Source organism: Dermacentor albipictus, chromosome 1 (assembly GCF_038994185.2).
Source record: "Dermacentor albipictus isolate Rhodes 1998 colony chromosome 1, USDA_Dalb.pri_finalv2, whole genome shotgun sequence".
In the NCBI taxonomy this organism is placed as follows: domain Eukaryota; kingdom Metazoa; phylum Arthropoda; class Arachnida; order Ixodida; family Ixodidae; genus Dermacentor; species Dermacentor albipictus.
In genome coordinates, this window is record NC_091821.1 from 347,562,232 (window position 1) to 347,582,771 (window position 20,540).

General features: G+C 46.2%; 1 protein-coding gene across 3 annotated transcripts in view; it reads right to left on the minus strand.

Annotated features, from left to right (window-relative positions):
- Positions 1-20,540, minus strand: part of LOC135920448 (lachesin-like) — a 243,778-nt gene that overhangs the window by 151,660 nt on the left and 71,578 nt on the right. The gene's annotated exons all lie outside the window — the stretch shown is intronic.

The following is a 20,540-nucleotide window of genomic DNA, read 5'->3' on the forward strand; positions in this document are numbered from 1 at the left end:
TGAAACACAAAATAACGGCACTTAAGAACGACTAATTATTTAGCAATAATTTTTCATCAACTAACCTTTATAAATTTTAAGAACTACCTAATTAATAGTGTAAAGAACAAATACTACAACCAAAAAATGCGACTACGAAACTAGCGGTAACCGTGTGGACTGTTGCAAAAGCGTGCGCAAAACGAAGCTCGGTTGCGCCCGCTTGCGCGCACACATACACACCCGAACGCCACCTTAACGTTTGTCGCGCCACCTAGAAATAAAAATTACTACTAGTTTTGCTAATGTTACAAAAATAAACCTTCTAAAATAGTTTGTAGCGCTTTTGCAGATGACAAAGTGACAAGTAAGGTACAATAAGAGTCCGTTACCTGTATTTCTTTCATTTCCCTTTGGTGTTTTTCACTGAACATACGAGACCTGCAGGCTTGGAGCACGAAAGGACGACAGTTCGGCGAGGCTCAAATAAATCGCGTGCTTCTTGCAAGGCGAGAAACGGGAGCAGCCGCAGATACAGCGATTAGCTGTGGTACTGTTGCGGCTGTTGCTGAATCTGAAGCTCTTTGAAGTCAATGGTTATAGCGGCTGCGCGCTGCGATATCAAAGCGCGTTCATTCTTTGATCTCTAGTACCACGGACATTGGACAAAAAACTATATTTGCTTTACGGACAGAGGGTACGTCGCAGGAAATTCGAAGACCTCACCCGTGTATGTTTGTAGCGTGTGCGCGCTTGCATCCTACGGTTCCCACAGTGCGTCCGCTGCTCGAAGGTAGCGTCGTCGCCTGTCGGCACCTGTGTTATCGCCGGCCGCGCTGCCGCCGTGTCTACTTTTTGGGGAACTCCACATACGCGTAGTCACCGTGTTTGCAAGTGAATTTCGCATTCTTCTGCTCCCCGAAACGTGCTCATTTCGGATCGTACCAATGGTTAGGTCATCTAGTGTATGTTAAAACGACGATGGCATTTGTACACCGGCGAAGAAATAAATCGTTATGAACTTGGGCGGTCATGAATCTAGTCTAACGTTGCAGTTTTTACGTAGCGAAAATGGCTACGAAAGTGGGGCGGTCCCGGAGATTGGCGCTTCAAGGCGCCAGCTGTAGCGACAGCACCAGGAAGTGGCACGCGGCGCACACGCCAAGCATTTCAGAGCTTACTGGCTTTCGAAAGAGAGGAGTATGCGCGCGCTCGTGGCCTATTGGTTAGAGTACCGGGCTCGACGGCCGACGTTCGATTCCACCTCATCGGTCACACATAATTTTCTATTAATGAAAGCGAGGCGAAAGAAGAACCTACCTGCCGCAAAGTGACAGGAATGAGGTTGGAACGCATCGCAAAACATGTTTGGAATGTCTTCATATGCGAGTCCTAATTATTGTATACTGGACTCAACTGCTACACAACAAAAGAACAACTAGAAAAATCAACACAAATTACCCAATAAATTTTTTATTGAGAACACTCAATGGTAATATTGTTGTGCAAGGATTGAGTGAACTCAATTGCTCTTGAAAATTTGTTGAAGTCCGTTGTTTCAACAATTCCCCAACAATGTATCAATGGTTAATCAACACTCATTTTTGTACGGGTACACCTCTGAAGGCGTCTAGTAGAGGACTCAGCGTAATTCACTCAAGTAATGTGAAGCTTCTTTCACATATTATCCAAGTCACTCTGTCTCATACTATCGCTACAATATTTCAGGACTTTTATAATTATTTATTTTAGAACTTTTCTAAAAACTCAATATTTAAGAGTGGGGCTAGCGATCTAGTTTCGACTACTACGTAGTTTCAGTAAGTCCATTCTTTATCAAAATAACATGAAAATGCATATAAAAATACCTGCATAGAAACGCCTACCAAATTTCATGTGTAGCAGTCGCATAGACGCTTGCTGTCAGTATAACAGCTCATGTTTTTTGCTTGTTTTTTTCAATCCATCAATTTCAATATATAATCAGCAGCTCCTACCAACGTTAGGACTACTGTTTATGACCAACAGGACCACAACATTCTAAACAATCTAAATATTTTTGTGGGCGGATCTATCATCCAATATTTGCCGCCTCTTTCGAACGCTGCTGCAGCCCTCAACGGAGTGAATTCTCTGAGATTGGCCCCAAGGAAAACGCGCGCACTTTATTTCAGAGTATACGTAATCTAGAAAACAGAGCTAAATGTGTGCAAGCACAAAGGCATAAATCGCTTTAATTAGGCGAGTGCTCCAGCACTACACCGTTTTCAGAGTGCACGTCTGCTAGCTATGTTTCCTTCCCACGATTTCTCAATAACAAGCAATCGAAGGAACTACATCGCCTTTTTGGACCCGTCTGACCGTCTCGATACATACTTTCCTCCCTTTCGTGTCCCCGCTGGCTTCGTAACTCCAAGAGAAGGCATTAGAGCCGTGTCACAAGCGAGGCGAGCGGTTCGCTTACTTTTCTGCTCTTTACTTACAGCGACTTTCGACAGTGCGTGTAGCTTCGTATAAAGGCAACGGATGCTGTTACGCAAAGGCTATCGAGCGTATATTTAGATTCATCTCGGAAAACGTGTTACATAAGGACATTTCGAGACACCCGGCGACGCGGACACACGAAGGAAGACGCGGGTTACTGCGATAAGCCGCAGAACCAGCGGGCGGGTCAATTAGACGGCTCGGTCAAGCAAAGCCTGCTGGAGCGCTTTCAGGTGGGATTAGTGGATTTGGGCGGCGTTAAGTGCCGACACGGCAAAGGGGCCGCTCGGCTGCTGGTCTTGATACAAGACTCCCCTTTGCAGCTGTAACTTGAGGCGGGAAGCCCGTGAAGAAAAATGGCGAGAAAAAAAAAAAACGGGCAAAGAACAAGCCACTCTCTGGGATGTAGGTCCATCGTGGTTCGGTTTACAAGGCAGGGGTTAATTTGTTTGGCGGCTTTCGTGCCACCCGTGTACTGTTAAGGGCCTTATCGCAGCTCCTTTGTCGACCAGTATGAGATTACTGTCACAGGCAATGTCTCCTAAGCCACCCGCCAAAAGTTGGCCACATTGCCTCATTTTTAAAAGCCACTCCGCTATCTTTCGCGTTCACCTGCATTTGCTTTGGGAAAAATAAACAAGGAAGGGCACGAGCTTTCCATAGTAATGTCAAACTTTGTGCAATCGTGTAAGTTAAATATACTTCCAAAGAACATTTAATAAACAACAAAAAAAGAAAAGAATACAGTACAAAGATACAACTGCGAAGGTGTTTCTTCAAGGAAAACTGGACACAGCGCTTGTTAGAGGAAATCCTATCATCATGTTAGCACCTATCAATCATGTTTATGATTGATAGGTGCCTTATTTGTTTAATATGCCTATTTAATTGATTGATTATCCATATGTCCCCATCCGTACGTCAGTCATACGATCCATCCATTTATTCAGCCATCCGTTAAAAGGGTTTATTTTCCCAAAAGAGGAGAGCGGTTCGTCAATATTTCTAGTACAAATGTTGTGGACAGTTTCAATTGACCAACCTTAAAAGAGGGGTAGAGAGGATGGACGGGAACGCGCCATTGCAATTTAACAGTTCTTTGTTTTCTTCTTTCAAGCAAAACTAATGAAAGGGAGGTAAAAGGAAGATCCCGAAGAACAAAAAAGAATACTCACAATATCACAAATAACTTTCCTCTGCTCTTTCCGTCTTAGAGGAAACAGGTATCGTGGGAAACTCGCTGAATCGTTAATGTTCATCTGAGTAAGAGAGCAGCTCATTTCTGCTCGCATATAGCTCGAACCTATTCTGCTGTTGATGCATCGGGAAGGGAACGTTCTGCTTTATAAGCATATTATACTCCAACAAACACAACCCAAGCCTTAATCAAACTTTCTGTAGTAGGGCCAGTAGTTAATGCCTCTTTTCGCATGTAGACTATGATGACATAGTTCTCTAAAACGTTGCAGATGATCAGCGCATTAGACGTGTACCTAAGGATACGCATGCTGAATGAGATCACGCATATAACACGTGCCTATGCAAACACACTTGGTCATGTTTTGTTTTGTATTGTTTTGCGTGAACAGCACTTTACTCATTCACAGCTGTCTCTGTAGCTGACAGGCGATTACTAGGGCTTTGTACAGGCTTCGCTTTTCTTGTGTATTAACGAGTTTCGATGCTATCAGTACCATTTATTTTCGCTGTATAACGTTTCAATGTAATATCCTGATGTTCTCTTTGGTCTGGGACCGTAATGAGACCCTCAGTTTCTAAAACTCAAAAAAAAAGAAAGAAAGCCCCGTGCACTCGTGGCGATGAACCGCCGCTGAGCTTGCTAATCACGAATGTGGTTACGTAATTAGATCAGCTTGCCTGACTTGTCCCGTAAAAAATCTGCCGATGAATAATTGTGAAGCGTCCCTCACCGCAGCATTAAGAGTGTCGGCAACAACAGAAACAACGATCTTAAAAACACTGAGACAACGGAAATGAGGACAATGACGACGGAAGTAAGATGATGACGGTCAGCGACGGGACGATGGCTCTCACGTCACGAACCAGGCATCCAACTCTACGTCGGGAGAAACCAGGGTGTATAACCCGAAAAAAAAAAATGACGGTTTGGTTCGGGTTCGAGATCAACGCGCTCCGGTTTCATTCTGTTTTAGTTCCGGTTCGGAGAAACAACGTTTTATAATGGTTCGCGAACCGGTCCACAAACTGGTTCAGCGCAGCCGATTTTATCCTGCCCCATGGCGATATGCTGTATAGTACTATCGACTTATCCTCATGGGCCATGCGCAAGTTTCATAAAGACGTGGTAAATATTTACGAATAAATTACACAGATGCGGGGGAATTTTCGTGTACATATTAAAAACAGAAATAATTAGTTAAAATCAATGCATAAGCGTAAGGCCTGCGTATCCTGCATGCTCGTTGCTTTGAAAACAGCAGAGTCAGTTAATTTTCGCTTCATTTCAGTTTTTTTTTTTTTTTTGCTACCGAACTGGCCGGGAGGAAGCTGTGACATGTGATATATGGTATTGAAGACAGCGCGTATTCACATTGTGTTATACAAATTACAACTTCGAACTTCTGTTCTGTAGCAAAGTAAGAAGCCAGCACTTGAAATTTAATCCACTCTGCTCCTTCTTTAGAAGCAGTTGAGGGAATTGGTGCTTCTGAACGAATAATAAAGACTGTTTGTGCTGAACCATACGTCAGTGCTTCTTGGACATGCACAGGTTACGAGTAGTCATGGGCTGGTTATGGACGGACACTAAAGCCAAAGGATAGGTCGGCAAAATAAACGCAGCTCGCTCACACTCACTCACAAATTATATATATATATTTTTTTTGCTTAGGGCTCACTTGCACTCGTAGTCACTAGAGGTCTACTCAGCCGCGCTCATTCGGACTCAATCACCAGAATCAAATTCAGGCAGGTCTACTTGGCCTGCAGGCTCTCTCGCGAATTCAACACATCATTGAATAAAAAAGATTCATGCGGGACTAACCTATCGCACATGTAGAGGGACTACAAACACTAAACATTTGGAAAAAATATACATAATCTGGTGGTGTAACAGCAGGGGGGGTGCCTGGCATACTTAGTCCACAATCGTTCTGCCTGAGCATCTCATATGTTTACTAATAGTAAACGTATGAGATATAAACGTAAACATATGTTACGTATTACGCATTACCGTGCCGAGGAAAGCATATGTCTACTTGAAAAAGACTAGTTCACTTGTCGAAACGTTGGCTCTTGCTTTTACCTTGTTCTCGGGTCGCTGATCGTATTACGTATAGTAATAGGTAAAAGGTAACTTATTTCCTGTGCATCACAATGTTTCGTAAGAAACAAATATGTGTGACACGCGATGTTTGCAATGTCGAAAGTATTTACACTAAGCGTAAATAAAATGTGCTTGTGCTGTGTGTTCGTTCATGCGTGCGTTCACGCGCTTGCGGCGTGCAGGTCTGTTTTCGACAATTCAGATTAGAATTTGGTCCTTTCTTTCCGGCACTGTGCGGCATGAAGGCTTGCTTCGTAAACAAAAGGGAACGATGCTGAAACTGGGCGAGAAAAAGGAACTTGATTTTAGGTAACGCCACTTCTTAACTAGGATTCACGAAGGCATCTCTGAAAGTCCAGCTCCAGTTTACGCATTATCAGTGCAGATGCAGAGTTCCAACAGTGTTACTGCTGACAGTCATGTTTACTCTCACTAGCGCTGAACGCGATCACCAAACGAGGAGGAAGGAGAAGGACTAGGCAGGAGCGTCACGTAACCATCTTGAAGCATAGTCATACAGAAATAAAGGAAATACTCATGGGAAATAGGCCCTCACCACGTGATGCGCAAGCGGTAATTTCTAGCCGCTGAACCTGCGGAATGTGCGCGAGAGAATAGGCCGGAGAGCGCGTGACGAAGGTTGGTTGTGACGAAGGCGCCACTGGTGACAACGTCTTTAAAAGGCCCGGCAACCATGGGGGGCCTACTACGGGGCACGGCTTCAGAGAAGGCTGGCTTGCCTAGCCTACTTGGCGTCGTGCTGCGTCCTAGCTTTCTCTTCTTATTTTTCCAGCCCTTGAACAAAAGTGACCGCGTGATAAAGCTACACTGCCGGCGTTGAATCGAGCTACGATTCACAACAGCACTGCTGAAAATCCAGATCACATCGTCCTGCCCGAAAGTTGCGTTGGATACTGAGCACTTGGAAGGTCCGGTCGCTCAGCGGAAGCAACAGGAGCTTGCCACCAATGCCACCCGTAACCATCACATCTGAGGGAATTTCAAAGCTCATTGATAACCTCAAGCCGTCCACTGCACCCGGACCTGATAACATTCCTGCTAAAATACTTAGAGGCACGAAACATTTCACAAGCCAAATCCTGCAGCTCATCTTCACCCAGTCCCTCAATACCAGTCAAATTCCGGATGACTGGAAATCAAGCAAGGTTGTGCCAATTTTTAAGAGCGGCGACCACACTGACCCTTCTAATTACCGCCCCATTTCACTAACATGCATCTCATGTAAGCTCTTCGAACATATACTCTACTCCCATATTGCTAATCACCTCGATCACAATTCTTTCTTCTTCCCCAAGCAGCATGGTTTCAGAGCAGGCTTCTCGTGCGAAACCCAACTTTTCGAATTTACAACCGATCTTCACCTTAATTTAGATTCTTCATTCCAAACAGACGTCATCTACTTGGATTTTTCAAAAGCATTTGACCGCGTTCCTCACCAACGTCTATTGTGCAAACTTGCATGCTTATCACTGGACCCTCTTATCTTACCCTGGATTCGCTGCTTTTTAACTAACCGCTCACAGTTCACAGTCATCGCCAGCCATGCGTCTAAAACTACTGACGTTATCTCTGGAGTTCCCCAGGGTTCCGTCCTTGCTCCGCTTCTCTTCCTAATTTTCATCAACGACCTGCCATCTGGGATTTCGTCATCCGTCCGTCTTTTTGCGGACGATTGCGTCATTTATCGCCGCATCTCCGATAATACCGACCAGGAATCATTACAAGACGACCTAAACAAAATCCAGAAATGGTGTTCTGATTGGCTAATGCAGCTTAATATTTCAAAATGTAAATGCATGCACATTTCTCGTAAACTTTCCACTACCCTTTTCCCATACTCGCTGAACTCCACGGCGCTATCAGTAACAAACTCATACAGGTACCTAGGAGTCGAAATAACTAGCAAGCTAACTTGGGTGGACCATATCACGAAACTCTGCGCAAACTCTTCCAGAACACTTGGTTTCATCCGAAGATCTCTGGCTATGTCCCCTCCATCCATCAGGCAATTAGCATACGAAACATACGTCCGCTCTAAAATGGAGTATGCCTCAGCCATATGGAACCCTCACCAGGTTTACTTGAGTCAGTCGCTCGAAGCCATTCAGAACCGGGCAGCCCGCTTCATAACTTCCCAGTACTCACCCTGGCACAGCGTTACCGACATAAAATTGACTCTCGGACTCGAACCTCTAGCACTCCGCCGAAAACTGGCAATGCTCTGTCTTTTTCATAAACTATACTTTAACTTTCCTGCACTGCGCGAGAACTTATTACATGCTCCGATACGCTCATCTCGCCGTTTGTTTAACTCCCTTAGTATACAGCGTTTGCATGGTTCTTCCAACGCCTTCAACAAATCCTTCCTCCCCATCGCCATAAAAGAATGGAACAATCTTCCCGAAACCGTGGTTTTAGAGTCAAATCCCTCCAAATTTAGACAGTTACTATCAGACCATTTCAACCCAAAATAGCCACTTTTCCTCGCGTTTCCTCTCCCGGCAATCCGTCTTGCTTGTCATCGCCTATTTTTCCTTTTCTTATTTCTTGCCACTTATGTTTAGCATGTTCCACATTTACGTGTATTTTTTTTATTTATCTATTGCTACTCAGTTTTGAGATATTTTCATTGTTCTGTTTATACCTGATCTATTCTACAGTTTATTATTTACTTTTCTATTGCCTTTGTTTGCATTTTTTTTTGAGCTCATGTATGGCACTTTCACATCGATGTTTCCCCCCCCCCCCCCTTATGTAATGTCCCCGAAGGGACCCTTAAGGGAATAATAAATGATGATAATGATGACCACTCATAGAAACTGGCACAATCGTAGGTGTGCGGAACGACCAGAAACGTAGCAGTGCCGTGATGTCAGTCGTCAGTCGCGCTGAACGCAAGCCATCACCGCTTCCACACGAAAGCGCGAGCCCAGTACAAACAAAACAAGGGAGTGGTTGAGCGAACACTTAACGGAAACAGTAACTGAGTTGACCGAATTTAGTAAACTATAGAAACTCGGATACGTCGATATCGCTCGCTTCTCGGAACCCCGCAGCCTTGTCTGACCTTGGCCGCAACGGTGAAAGGCAAAGCTTACAGAGCACGCGCTACTCCCATGTTCCCCGATGTCTCGAGCTTCGCAGCGAGCCTTCCTTCACTTCCCTTCCAAAGTAGCCTCCAGTGTGGCGCACAGGCGCGATTTGTAGTCAAACTCGAAGCAAAGAGATACTTGAGTTGCCGGTGGTGCGATAAGGACGGGCGTAAAGCTGGAGGCGCGCGGTGCGTGTACAGGAGGATAGCTGGGTAGAGGACGGGAGGCCGTGAGTCGCACGTGCAGCGCGGATCCGAAAAACAATGGCAACGACGGCTGCGTATTCCCGTGCTCGCTCACTTCTATTTTTACGCACTCTTTTTACGGTGGTGGTAGTGGTGGTGGTGGCGGTGGGTCGTATATAGCAACAGGCGGGTTTAGTCTGGTGATCAAGGCCGGCAACTGCTCTGCCCGAGCATATGTTACGATATCACTGCGGTGTTTCACCACATGTCCATGAAACCAGTCTCTCTGAAGAATGCAAAATGAAGTTTTTTTGCGGGCTATAACTGGTCCTGCGGGGAACACAAGGAGTTGCAGGCATGCATGCGGAAGGTTCCTTTTTTGCAGATCATCCAGAAGAGCATCCATTTTATCTTGGCATTTCGGGCACGACCACAAAGTGTTCAGTGTCTCTTGTGTTGTCGCTTTCCGTCCAGTTCGAAGGATAGATACGCCCAGTCTTAAATAACCATGCTGGTGTACGAACAGATCCGGTCCCCATTCGATATACGCGTGAGGCTTTCGATCTACGAAATGTTTTGGTTACGTAGGGTATGTGTGCCGAGGTCACCGCAGTTTCCAGCACATACCCATCGTATATGCGTATCCTCGCACGAAGCGCAACTTGTGACTAGGGTGCGTCAACTTAAGTATTCTTAATCGGACAATCCTGCAAACATTTAGCGCCCGTTCTCGCGTCATACGATTAGACCATGTCGTGCCGAACCGGTAACCATTATTATTATTTTCGGTTCAGATTCGGTTCGGGTACACGCACGTTCCAAAAATAGCTGTTCGGGTTAAGGATCTCCATTGAAAATTGCCGTTCGGTTATGGTTTTTGGTTTGTCACCCTGGAATGAACACACTTTTCTTATGCAGATGATTTCTATGTGGACGATAAACATTAGGATGGTGCTTGCGACAGAGGAAACCAATTTTTATAAAGTATTATTAAATGATATTCCTGTAAAAATATTGCGTGGTAAGAACTGCGGGTATATAATTTATAAGCAGATGAAGATATGGCCTTCGCCGGTTCTTCTCCTGTAGAAGAAAGGGAGTGACATAAAGAGCGAGCTCCAGTAAACCTGCTTCTTGTTTATTTATCTCCGTTCTCAACTCAGTGTCTTGCGTCTTCGTTACGTCCTATTCCCTTTCTCCCCTGTCCCTGGCACCAACGAGCGGGCTTGGCGATTCTCATCTCGCATTCAGTGCTCGACTTGATGGGCCGTCGGAGCGAGATCCGCGCAGGTCTTCTTCGTCTCACGCCCGTTGCCCACCGGCGCACGGCGATGGAGCTAACGAGCTTAAACTCCTCGCGCCGCAGCTACGGCTATGGCTGCGGCTACGGTTGCGGCTGAGGGAGAAATGGAAACCGTGAGATGGGACCCGAGCACTTAACTCGGCATGCTCGAACGCTTCGAGTCTGTTTGCTTTTTTTCCTAATTACCTGCTCCTGCTACTCCGTCGTCGACGTCTTCATTGCAAACTACCTGGGCATTGCAAAAGCGGCTGCGAGAGAGTCTACAAGGGCCAAGAAAAAAAGAAGAGAGAGAAAAGAAGAACAGGAGAGACAAGTGAATCTTTATTGTACCAAGAGGAAGCAATGAGAAAGACGCCAGATTGCGAGCAAGATGAGCGAAACGACATGCGAGTAGAAAAAGCATTAAGCGGAAGGCGGAAGAGACAAACAGCGAGCGGTTTGAGCTGCGTTATGCTGCGTAGTATGTACGCCACAGCGGAGAAACACCGGTCGCACTTTGTTATTGTTTTCGTGAGGCAAATAAACGTGCGCAGTCTCTTCCAGACCCTTACCACAGTTCTTTGCTGGCACTATTCTTTCGTAACGCAATTCTCAGAGAAATAATGACGAAAAGATAACGGGGAAAAAAAGAAGGGGGGGGGGGGGGCATGGAGGATATGCAGCAACAATCCTGGCAAGGTGGAAAAAAAGGCGTATGAAAGCGCTTTCCCGACATCTGTAGATCGCGAAATGAAAGCCGATTAGTTTCCCCGGCAATACACGAGGATGTATATGTTTTGAAATCTTGCGATAGACGATGTGCGAAGTTACAACAATAAAAAACTTGCATGAAATGTGTTGAAAGCACACATGAAAATGAAAATGCGTTGACGTAGCCCATACATACTGCTTTTCTGAAGCTTGGATTCTGTGAGGATAACTGGTCACATAAGTTTATCTTCCGTTTTGGCTAAGCCTAACAACAGAGAAAGTATCTAAACGAAGCCAAATTAAGGGCGCACACGACATTGTACACTGAACTTGCGAAACTTTTGTAACTGATTATGCAATGGCGCGGATTATACCGCATTCAATATTCACGTCATCAGAAATGAACCACGGTATTATACGCTCCAGTGGTGTTCTTACCTTGCGCCGTTGGTTCATTGAACCGAGAAGGCAGTGTTAAACGATATAGAAACGGCAGAGAGAGCAGGGCCTCTTTTAAACTTCAAAAAGTTTCAACAGATCACCTATGTCGTAAACGCATCGAGTGAGACGGAGAGCGAACGAGAATGCTCGTTGCAGAGCGCACGCACGGTATAGGCTGCAGCGTCAAGCTACGTTGCCTTTCTGCAGCTCCTTTCTTCGAGCCTATTCTCTCTCACTTCAATGTATCCATGAAGCGGCAAAAACAGTGGGCAGTAGATACGCGCATAGAAAGTGCTATCCTGTATCTTCTGGAAGTATTTATATCTGCGAGCAACTCGAACGTCATTGTAAGTATATTTGCTTGTTCGCTTCGCTCATCGTATAATCGCGACATCGAAAAGGCGGGCGCGGCACAGATTTTTCAGCGAAACGAAAGAAAGTCCTTTTCTCGACATCTATCCTGGTGGTCGTCCCACAGAAGCGGAAAAAGAAGGAACATTACCAAGAAGAGGCCAATGACAGTCTAGAGGCCATCGACCGGTTTAATAGTTGAATGCTTTTCGAAGTTCCATAAATAAGATTCAGGCTTACTGAACTGGCTGCCTTCGTCTCTCGATTCAAAGCGAACATACCAACACCTGATAGGCTTTCGCAACGCTTTTACATAGACCGCAGTGCGCGTCTGTTGCTTGTGTAGAGCAAGAGCATGTTCGAATATCTGTACAGATGTGAAGTAAGTATTACAGCATCGCGATAAAGATGCAAGAGGTACCCATGGCTGATTGCGTGAGAGATAGGTAATCCTAATGCGGACCCCTTACGTATGCACGAAGCTTCGCGATGGGGAGGAACCATGCTTCGCTGTTGCTTCAGCGGAGATGCCGGAATGATATCGGGTAACCTTTTGAGTGAGCCTTTCAGCTCCTTTTCGCAAGTCCAACTTTATCTCAATCTTATCGCTGTGTATTCTCCCTGCTAAGAAAACCGCGTGAGGACATATCACATTGATCCTGGTTGTCGCAATGCAGACAAAACATCCCAACTGAAAGTGCAAGCATAAGAGTAACTGCGGCTCATCAGAAAAAAAAAAGAAAGAACCAGAGAAAGCAATTCTGAAAAAGAAATTATGCAAATCCGACGCACATTCTGGGATCTCTTTAAAGCGTGCCTTTCGTGAATCGGTTACTGAAATGCTCTAAATTTGCCCATTTCATTCTTGCGTCTAAAGCTGGCGCGCGGACCTGTACACTCGCACTCCTGTGCTACGCAATGCAAGAACACTAGCCTTGTATTCCTTCATTATCGCCCGCGTCTTGGTCGATCTACCGTTGTGGATGTGCCATAGTAAGAAAATCTTTATCATCATCAACACACAGCAATCATCTCAAAGGGTATATAGTTGGCGTTGACCCGATAGAAATACTCTTGCGTTTGTGGCCTGATGGTCTTGAAAGTGGGAAGAGAGAGGTTAGAGCGTTTTGCTTTCTCATGGGAACTGTGCTCTCGCTGACTTATATTTGTTGCAATGAGAACATTTAGGTATCGCTTGTTGCATCACCGAGGAATTCTGTAGAAAACGAGGCCAGCAGGCGGACACCTTTAAGCGTAGTAAAGATGGTAGTTCTATGCCACATGTAAGCTATTCAGCGAGAAAGCAACAACCAGCAGCCGCGGTGAGGATTGTGACATTCCTTGTTTGCACGAAACACATTTTTTTCACGATTGGACATGTTTTTGCTTTTTAACGCACTTTCAACCAAGATTCTTTTTTCTCTTTCGCGACATCACGCTCTAGTGGAGTCAGTATTATTCAATAAAGTTTTACTGCGATATTTTTACTGCGTTTTACTGCGATGTTTTTTCGTGACGTGGGCGGGTATTTCCTGGACGGTCGTAGCGTGGCGCTTGTTGAGTATTTTAATTCTGTTTTAGTCACACGAGCAGATGTGCAAGGCCTGGACTGCAGGGTCGCCCGGATTGGAACGCACGGGAGTTGCGTCGCCTCGTCTAGCACTTTCCATTGCTGGATACATATCGACTTTTTCATGGTTTCTTCATTTGTCTAGACGTGGCGACGCAGTGCGTCGTCAAGCAGGCTAGACCATGCCTATGTGCTAAGCAATTTAGCTCAGTATGTCTTCCAATTTGATTTACCACTAACTTTACCATTATCTCCTGTTTATATTTCCAGTTACAGACCAGTTGTGCTTGAAGTTTTAGTCCCTGCTTCTTCATCACGAAAACTTTGGCGCCCCGACATCCACGTTCTATATGACGAGCACTCGGGCTCTTGTTTTTTCAAGAGTCTTGCGCACCCCTCTCTAGACCTGACCGAGAGTCATGGGACGCGCTCAAGGTGCAGTGGCGTCTGCATTGTTCAGTTGAAGGTCGTGCACTCAGACGATGCACGCCAGAAGATCTGGCGGATAAGGCCACGAAGCTCCGTACTGCCCCTCGGGTCAATCAACTGACTCCGCTGATGTGGTCATGGCAGCGTGAGCTACGGAGGCGTTACCAACGCCTCATCGCAGCGTCGTCTTTGTCAGCTGCTGCTTGTCGATGCAGACGTAATCCGTGTGTACATCCTGAAATTCTGCGCTTTGCAAGAAACTCGCTTTTTAGACAACAGAATGCATTCAGTTCTGTGGCCCCAAAAGCACTTCCTGTTATGTCGCCTCCTGCGCGCGATTATTCGTTCTTTGTATGGCATTTTGAAAACATGGTGCGTACGAACATGCGAATGGATCATAGTAACGTCGAAATGCTTACTGGGCTGCCTCAGGTTCCACCTGAGGTCGCTCAACGTCTTTTGCACGACCGTCAGCAGACGAGATGAAGGCAGCTTTATTTTCCATTAAGCGTGGCTCGGCCCCAGGGCCCGTACGGGTTGCCCGTACAGATTTATCTAACATTACGGGGAAATATTGGTGCCACTTTCGTGTCTGTTATCAGCCGCTCCTTTGAGAACTTTGAATTTTCGTCTAGTTTTCGCGACGGTCGTATTGTGCTGATACTTAAGCACGATTCATCATCAGTTCGTCCAGAGGAATGGAGGCCAATCACGCGTCTCAATGTTGACTACAAAACCTTCACAGCTGTTCTCACCCGACGCTTGGGAAGCCTGATGTCTTCCTTAATAGGACACCATCAGTCATGCCCAGTCTCTGGCAGAGAGATATACAGTCTCTCGTTCGTTACGCGTGACATAATGACATGCACGCTGAAGAGGTCAGCACGTGGACTCTTAGTTTCACCAGATCAATAAAAGGGATTCGATCACCTTGAACATAGCTACATATTTTATGTACTGACCTCGCTCAGCTTTTTGTCAAATTATGTTGAACCTATTAGGACCCGCCTATTCCACCTACCCCGATACGCCTACCAGGACCCGCCTGGTAGCGGTGTTCTTAAGGTGACAACCTTCGCCGATGACATCACATTGTATCTCAGGGATGAAGATAGCTTATCCCGTAGCGTTCAAATTTTACCTGAGTACGGAAATATTTCAGGGGCTGGCTAAATTTTTCAACATGTCGTTATTTGTTCATTAATTCACCACAGACACGCCTAAGTCTCTTTTTCCGTCTTCAAAAGAGCGATTCTCTTCGTATTTTAGGCCTTGATTTGATTACACCTATGATGGCATATCAGACTCTGTGGCTTTCAATTCTTGAAGATATGTAAGGTGAAATATTCAAGATGTTCATTTGTATGATTTAACCCTATTAGAAAGAAGGGACGTAGCACAGTCTGTATTTTGTGGCCGAGTGTGGTACGTTTGTCACGTTGTACAGCCACTATTACGGGTTACTAGGTCCTTGCAGTCGCTCCTTGGTTCCTTCTATAATCGGGCCGTACAGAACAGGTCTGTTCCGCGGCGCTTGGGCAATCACGCTCTCGCGGTGGGTTTGCATTCCCATCCGTGTCTGTCCGCTGCGGCTGCTTGCTCTGCGATTTCTGCTCCGCCTGCTACAGCGTGATCATTGTCCCGCGCGTTAACTCACCTTCTATTTCCTTGGCACAAAAATCCGTTACATGTTACCGGGCGTGCAGTTAAATCGCGGACCACAAGTGTTAAACGCACCTACATTTTACTGTGCGGCTGTGGCATTTTGCCGCCACGTACAACAGGTATGTCCTGATGTAGAGGTTCTCGAAAACCATATTGTAGATACTATGTCAGCCTTACTGCTTGCTCTAGTTCCCCCAGCGCGCCGCGCACGTTCCAATAATGTGTCGTGGGATCCGATAACGGCGTCATTTCTGCCTGGCCACCTACGCGACTTCATGTGGCGCCTAGGGTGGCAAGTGCTCCCAATGCGTGACAGGCTAGAGCGGTGGTGCGTAGTCCCATCTTCGCTGTGTCCTAATGGCCCCCTTCAAGAATCCAATAAACATCTTCTGTTGCAATGCGTCGTTGCCAGGGTATTTTGGAGGGGCTGTGCGTACTGCTTTCCGTGGCCTTCGAGTTAACTGCTTTATTACATTTGGTCGCTGCTCCCGCCGCCGCTTTGCACGACTTTTAATTGCTGCGGAGGCTTTTTATCTATGGCGTAACCGGTGCGAGGCAGATTCTGCGGACCATCGTCGCCGCGCTCTGTTTCCACTTCTGGGAAAGCTCTACTCCGAGCTATTGTCGTTTCTGTCAGAGGAGTTGTTCTTCCTTGGAGAAGAAGAGTTCCTTCGACAGTGGTCATGTCGTTTTCTGTCGGTGGCTGATGGATGCGTATAGTTTAATTTTCGACCATCCTGGTTCTTGTAGCCAGGCCATCAAAAGTATTCATTTATTGTGCATAGAATGTAGGTTCCGTCATTTCTGCATGTGCGTGCTCTCGTATACATGATCATTTTTGTATATACACATCTCATAGCATCACTACAAAATTATGTAAAGTGTCTCTGTCACATCATCATTGTACATAACCAATGTGTACACTGCATGTATTGAACATCATTTTATAGATGTGACAATTATTTTATGTCTAGCTGTGCCTTTCCGTGGGTCTATGTGGTTATATATTAGTGAGTGAAACCTCCAACACTACTTTGACTATACGTGCCGTGTGTACAATACTTCGTTTTTTTTATATCTTATCGTCCTGGTGCAATCGTGCCGTGATTGTGACTCAGTGATCCTATCGTCTCTTGCTGAAATAAGTTTTTTCTAAACACACAACGTTTTATAAACCCACAGGAAGGGTTCAAAAAGAAAGCTTCGCTTTAAATATTTTGCTGTGGTAATACACCTCAATGTGTCAATGTGTGAATGCATTAATTGGGACCACACTCCGTTTCCTAATAAAGTCACAGTTTCAAGCAAGGAATCACAGCCGGATGAGCTGATTCTCTCGTTGAGCAAAACCGCTCGGATCATACGACGCCCGGGGCACTACATCACGCAAAAGCGATACTATCGCCGAAAATAATCGTCCAAAAATACGACCCAAACTTTCACCTGGTTTGCGTCTGCCAGGAGCGCAACTACGCGAATGCAGGTCTTTACGCTGCGTTCAACCTCGCACGAAGGCGTCGTCTGCCCATAACACCTTTCCTAGATTTTACTCTGACGTCGAACTCTATTAAAGCAAAGTATAGTTGGTTCGATGCGTAGAATAAACGGAATAAATATACGATGGACACGTGCGGTGATTAGCGTGTATAGCAAGATTTGTCTTTAATTATCAGCCGAGGTAGCTCAACGGCTTTGGCGTCGCGCTGCTGAGCTCTAGGTGGCAGGTTGGATTCCGACCGCGGCGGCCGCATTCCGATGGGAGCGGAACGCATACACGGTCGTGTGCTGTGAATTGGGCGCGCGTTAAACACCTTCAGGTGTTCAGGTGGTCGACATTGATCCGGAGTCCGGCGCAATGCCTCAATCGTAATGCCTCATAATGGCATCGTCGTTCTGGCGCTTAAAATGCCAGAATCTTATTTCTTATATATAATTTTTCTTCAACAATTTAAAGACAGCAGGTCGAATATTTTGATGAGATAAAATATTCGCGCTATATATTTTACTGTGTGCAGCTGAAGAGGAAGAAGTAGTGCATGCACCATTTTCCGTAAAAAAAAAAAAGGAAGAGGAAGAGCGCTCGCGCAAACCGCGCGTGAGCTTGCGTTCGACTCGGAGCGTGCAAGAAGCGCAGCCTGTCCAGTTTCTGACCGTCTACTTCCTCACCTCGTAACCGTGCTAAGACGAGTGAGTGGCGCTTTTGCCCATCTTTCGTTCCCTCACTGTTCGTCTATAAGTGGCATTGTGCCGCTGTGCTCTGCAGCTACGAAACTATAGCGTCTTGCACGGAAGTTGGTTCATTTCGTGTCTACTTTACCCACGGCAATGTACTCAACAAGGCGTGTTCTAAGCCTAAGTGGAACCTTTCTAACCTTTTAAAGTTCGGTTAACACGACCTCTTCTATCCAAGCCTCAGCGCTACCGTACAGTTTTCCGTGAACTGATTTGCTGCAACGCACTCGAAGAATGAGCTCTCACATTCAGTTTCTTGTATCCGTCGCAGGTAAGCAGAATTTGCTGCAGCTTCCGGGCGACGGCTGTTTGCCGGAGCCGTAAAGAACGGCAGCAGCTGTGATCGCAAGCAGCCAGATCGAGTAGGTACGAGCGCCCCGTCTGCCCGCGTCTACGACAGTGACGGCAAGGGCGTCATGAAGCGTACCGACGTCAGCGACGATGACTTCAGCATTATCTACGTGGCGTACCGTGTCGTAGCATGGTCCTTCGACTTGACCTCACCTCCCATCCTTGTCACTGCGCTACCGCGTCCATTCGTCCCCGACCGTTGTTTTGTCGCCGGTGAGCATGTCCACTGGAGCGAGAACCACGACAACGCCAAGTTCGAGTTTCAAGTTGCCTTTTGCGACTACGACATCGATGTTCTCCAGAAGGCTAAACACGCCCCATTCTTGCGGTACCCGGAGCCAACCGGTAACAACAACGAGGACGTCCAAGAGAAAAAGAGTAGTGGCAAAGCTGAGCCGAATACCGTTGTCTACACGAACTACGATGAAGCAGAGCTGCACTCGAGTAACACCAAGAGCTACAACAATGCACAGCTGGCCCCGGCAACTGTCGGGCAAGACGCCCAGGAAGGACTCGATGATGGTCACTACGGTCCCGTGGAGCGGACTTACAAGACAACGGACCGCGCGGTGCGTGTGGTGGTCGCCGAGAGCTGGTGGTTGCTCCGAGGACCCCGGCTGGACGTGACTGGTTCCACACTACCCCGTGTAGTCACGTGCAGCATAAACGTGGCAAAGCTTGCGTAGCTACAGGAAGCCGCTTAGCCACGATATCTCGGCGTAGAGTCATGCGTGGGGCTTCCGAACCACGGATTCGTTTACCTCGTTGACGCCACGGGAACGAAGTCAACCAAACTAGTCTTGCGTCAAGTTTTGTTCAATCGTACTGTGTCTGCTGAAGATGTATTAAAATCACGTTAAAGGATTATTGCGCTCCAAATCTTTGCACGTTGTTTTTTATGTTGTTTTAATTCCTTTCTTAAGGCGAAAGCATTAAGTGGCTCGTTCCAATGGCTCATACCCGAAAAAAAGTGGCGTCTGGTCCAGCGATACAGAAAAACTTGAGTGGTACAAAAAATATCGCCAGCAATGGCTCATACCCGAAAGAAATACTCTGTAATGGCTCACACGACCAATTACGGGCTATCCAGTGGGCCCGGGCAGTGGTGGAAAGGCTATGCCTCACCGCACATACTGCCCGGGTGGCCTGAGCCCGCGCTGGCAACCTCGCAGGAACTTTTCCCATTAAACTTTTTTCTTTCCGTCCGTCATGACGCCGTAAGCAAGCAAATACACAATGGCTGAATATGAAAGAAAAAAGGAAAGAAAGAAGACAAGAAAAGAGAACAAGCAAGGAAAGAACGAAAGAAAGGAAAAAAAAAGACGGAAAGAAAGAGAACGAAAGAAAGAATGAAGGAAGCTTTAGGTAGTACGTTAGGTGTCCAGACAGTGTTTAGGAAATGGTAAATTCGACGTTATCGGAAAAAAATGGCCCCTGCCAAAGTTAACATTTTTGCAAAAATGCAGATTCAGCTAATTTGCTCTGCCTTTCAATATTGTTAATAACTCTTCCGTGACACCTTTACCGCCTGAAACGACTACTATCTCAGATGAATGGTAAAAAAATAATGTCTAAGGAAAATATTTCCTGCAAATTAAGACCCATTTTTGCTTCCTATGTTCTTTTCTTTGGCAACGCACTAGAATGGTAACGCTGGTCAAGCCTAGGAGGTTAAGTTGACCGGAATCAAAGCTTAGGGCTCTGTATGCTGAAGCGTCCCTGTACGGCAGTGCGACTGTGCTGTTGCTCGAACTCCTCGCTAGTCTGTATGCGTATTAGCAGCCAGGATGTTGATAGTTCGCCGTGTCCTTGCGCAATTTCTTTAGGATTTGTGCTCACTTACAGAAATCTTATACACGTTCTCGCTTTTTAAAGCATAGGCCTTGGACGGATTCTGGTTTTGCTCACTGACATAGACCGTCAAATTTAGCAGCAACAAAGAAAGAAAATGGCAAGTTGCAACAGTGTGGTAAAACAGAAGTCCTCAAAATTTCGGTACTTTCCCTCTGACCCAGATGAGCAGGGCTGGGTCGCGGGCCGCACAGAGACAGTTGCGAGGGAGCAGGGACTCCGGGCCGACTAACCGCCATCGTCTCCGGCAACTGAAGAAACCACTAGCCATTGGTTTCAAATAAAAGCTGTGTCAATCTACCCTGCACCTAATTACAGTTTTACAAGCCAAGTTTACCTAAATAATGCGGAAAATTATAATTTTCTCACGCTTTTATTTTATGTGCAAACGTAAAAACATTTCGGCACAACCCACGTTACGATGACGGTCGTGTGTAGTGCGCTTCGTATGGAAGCAATATCGCGACACAACGTATTAGAACCATCAAAACGCTTTGTGTATTAGGCGTGCTGCAGTGGGGCTTAGAACACTCCATCATCCAGTGGCGCCACCTAGAAGCCCTCGCGTGGCCTCCGAAATGCGTGGTGC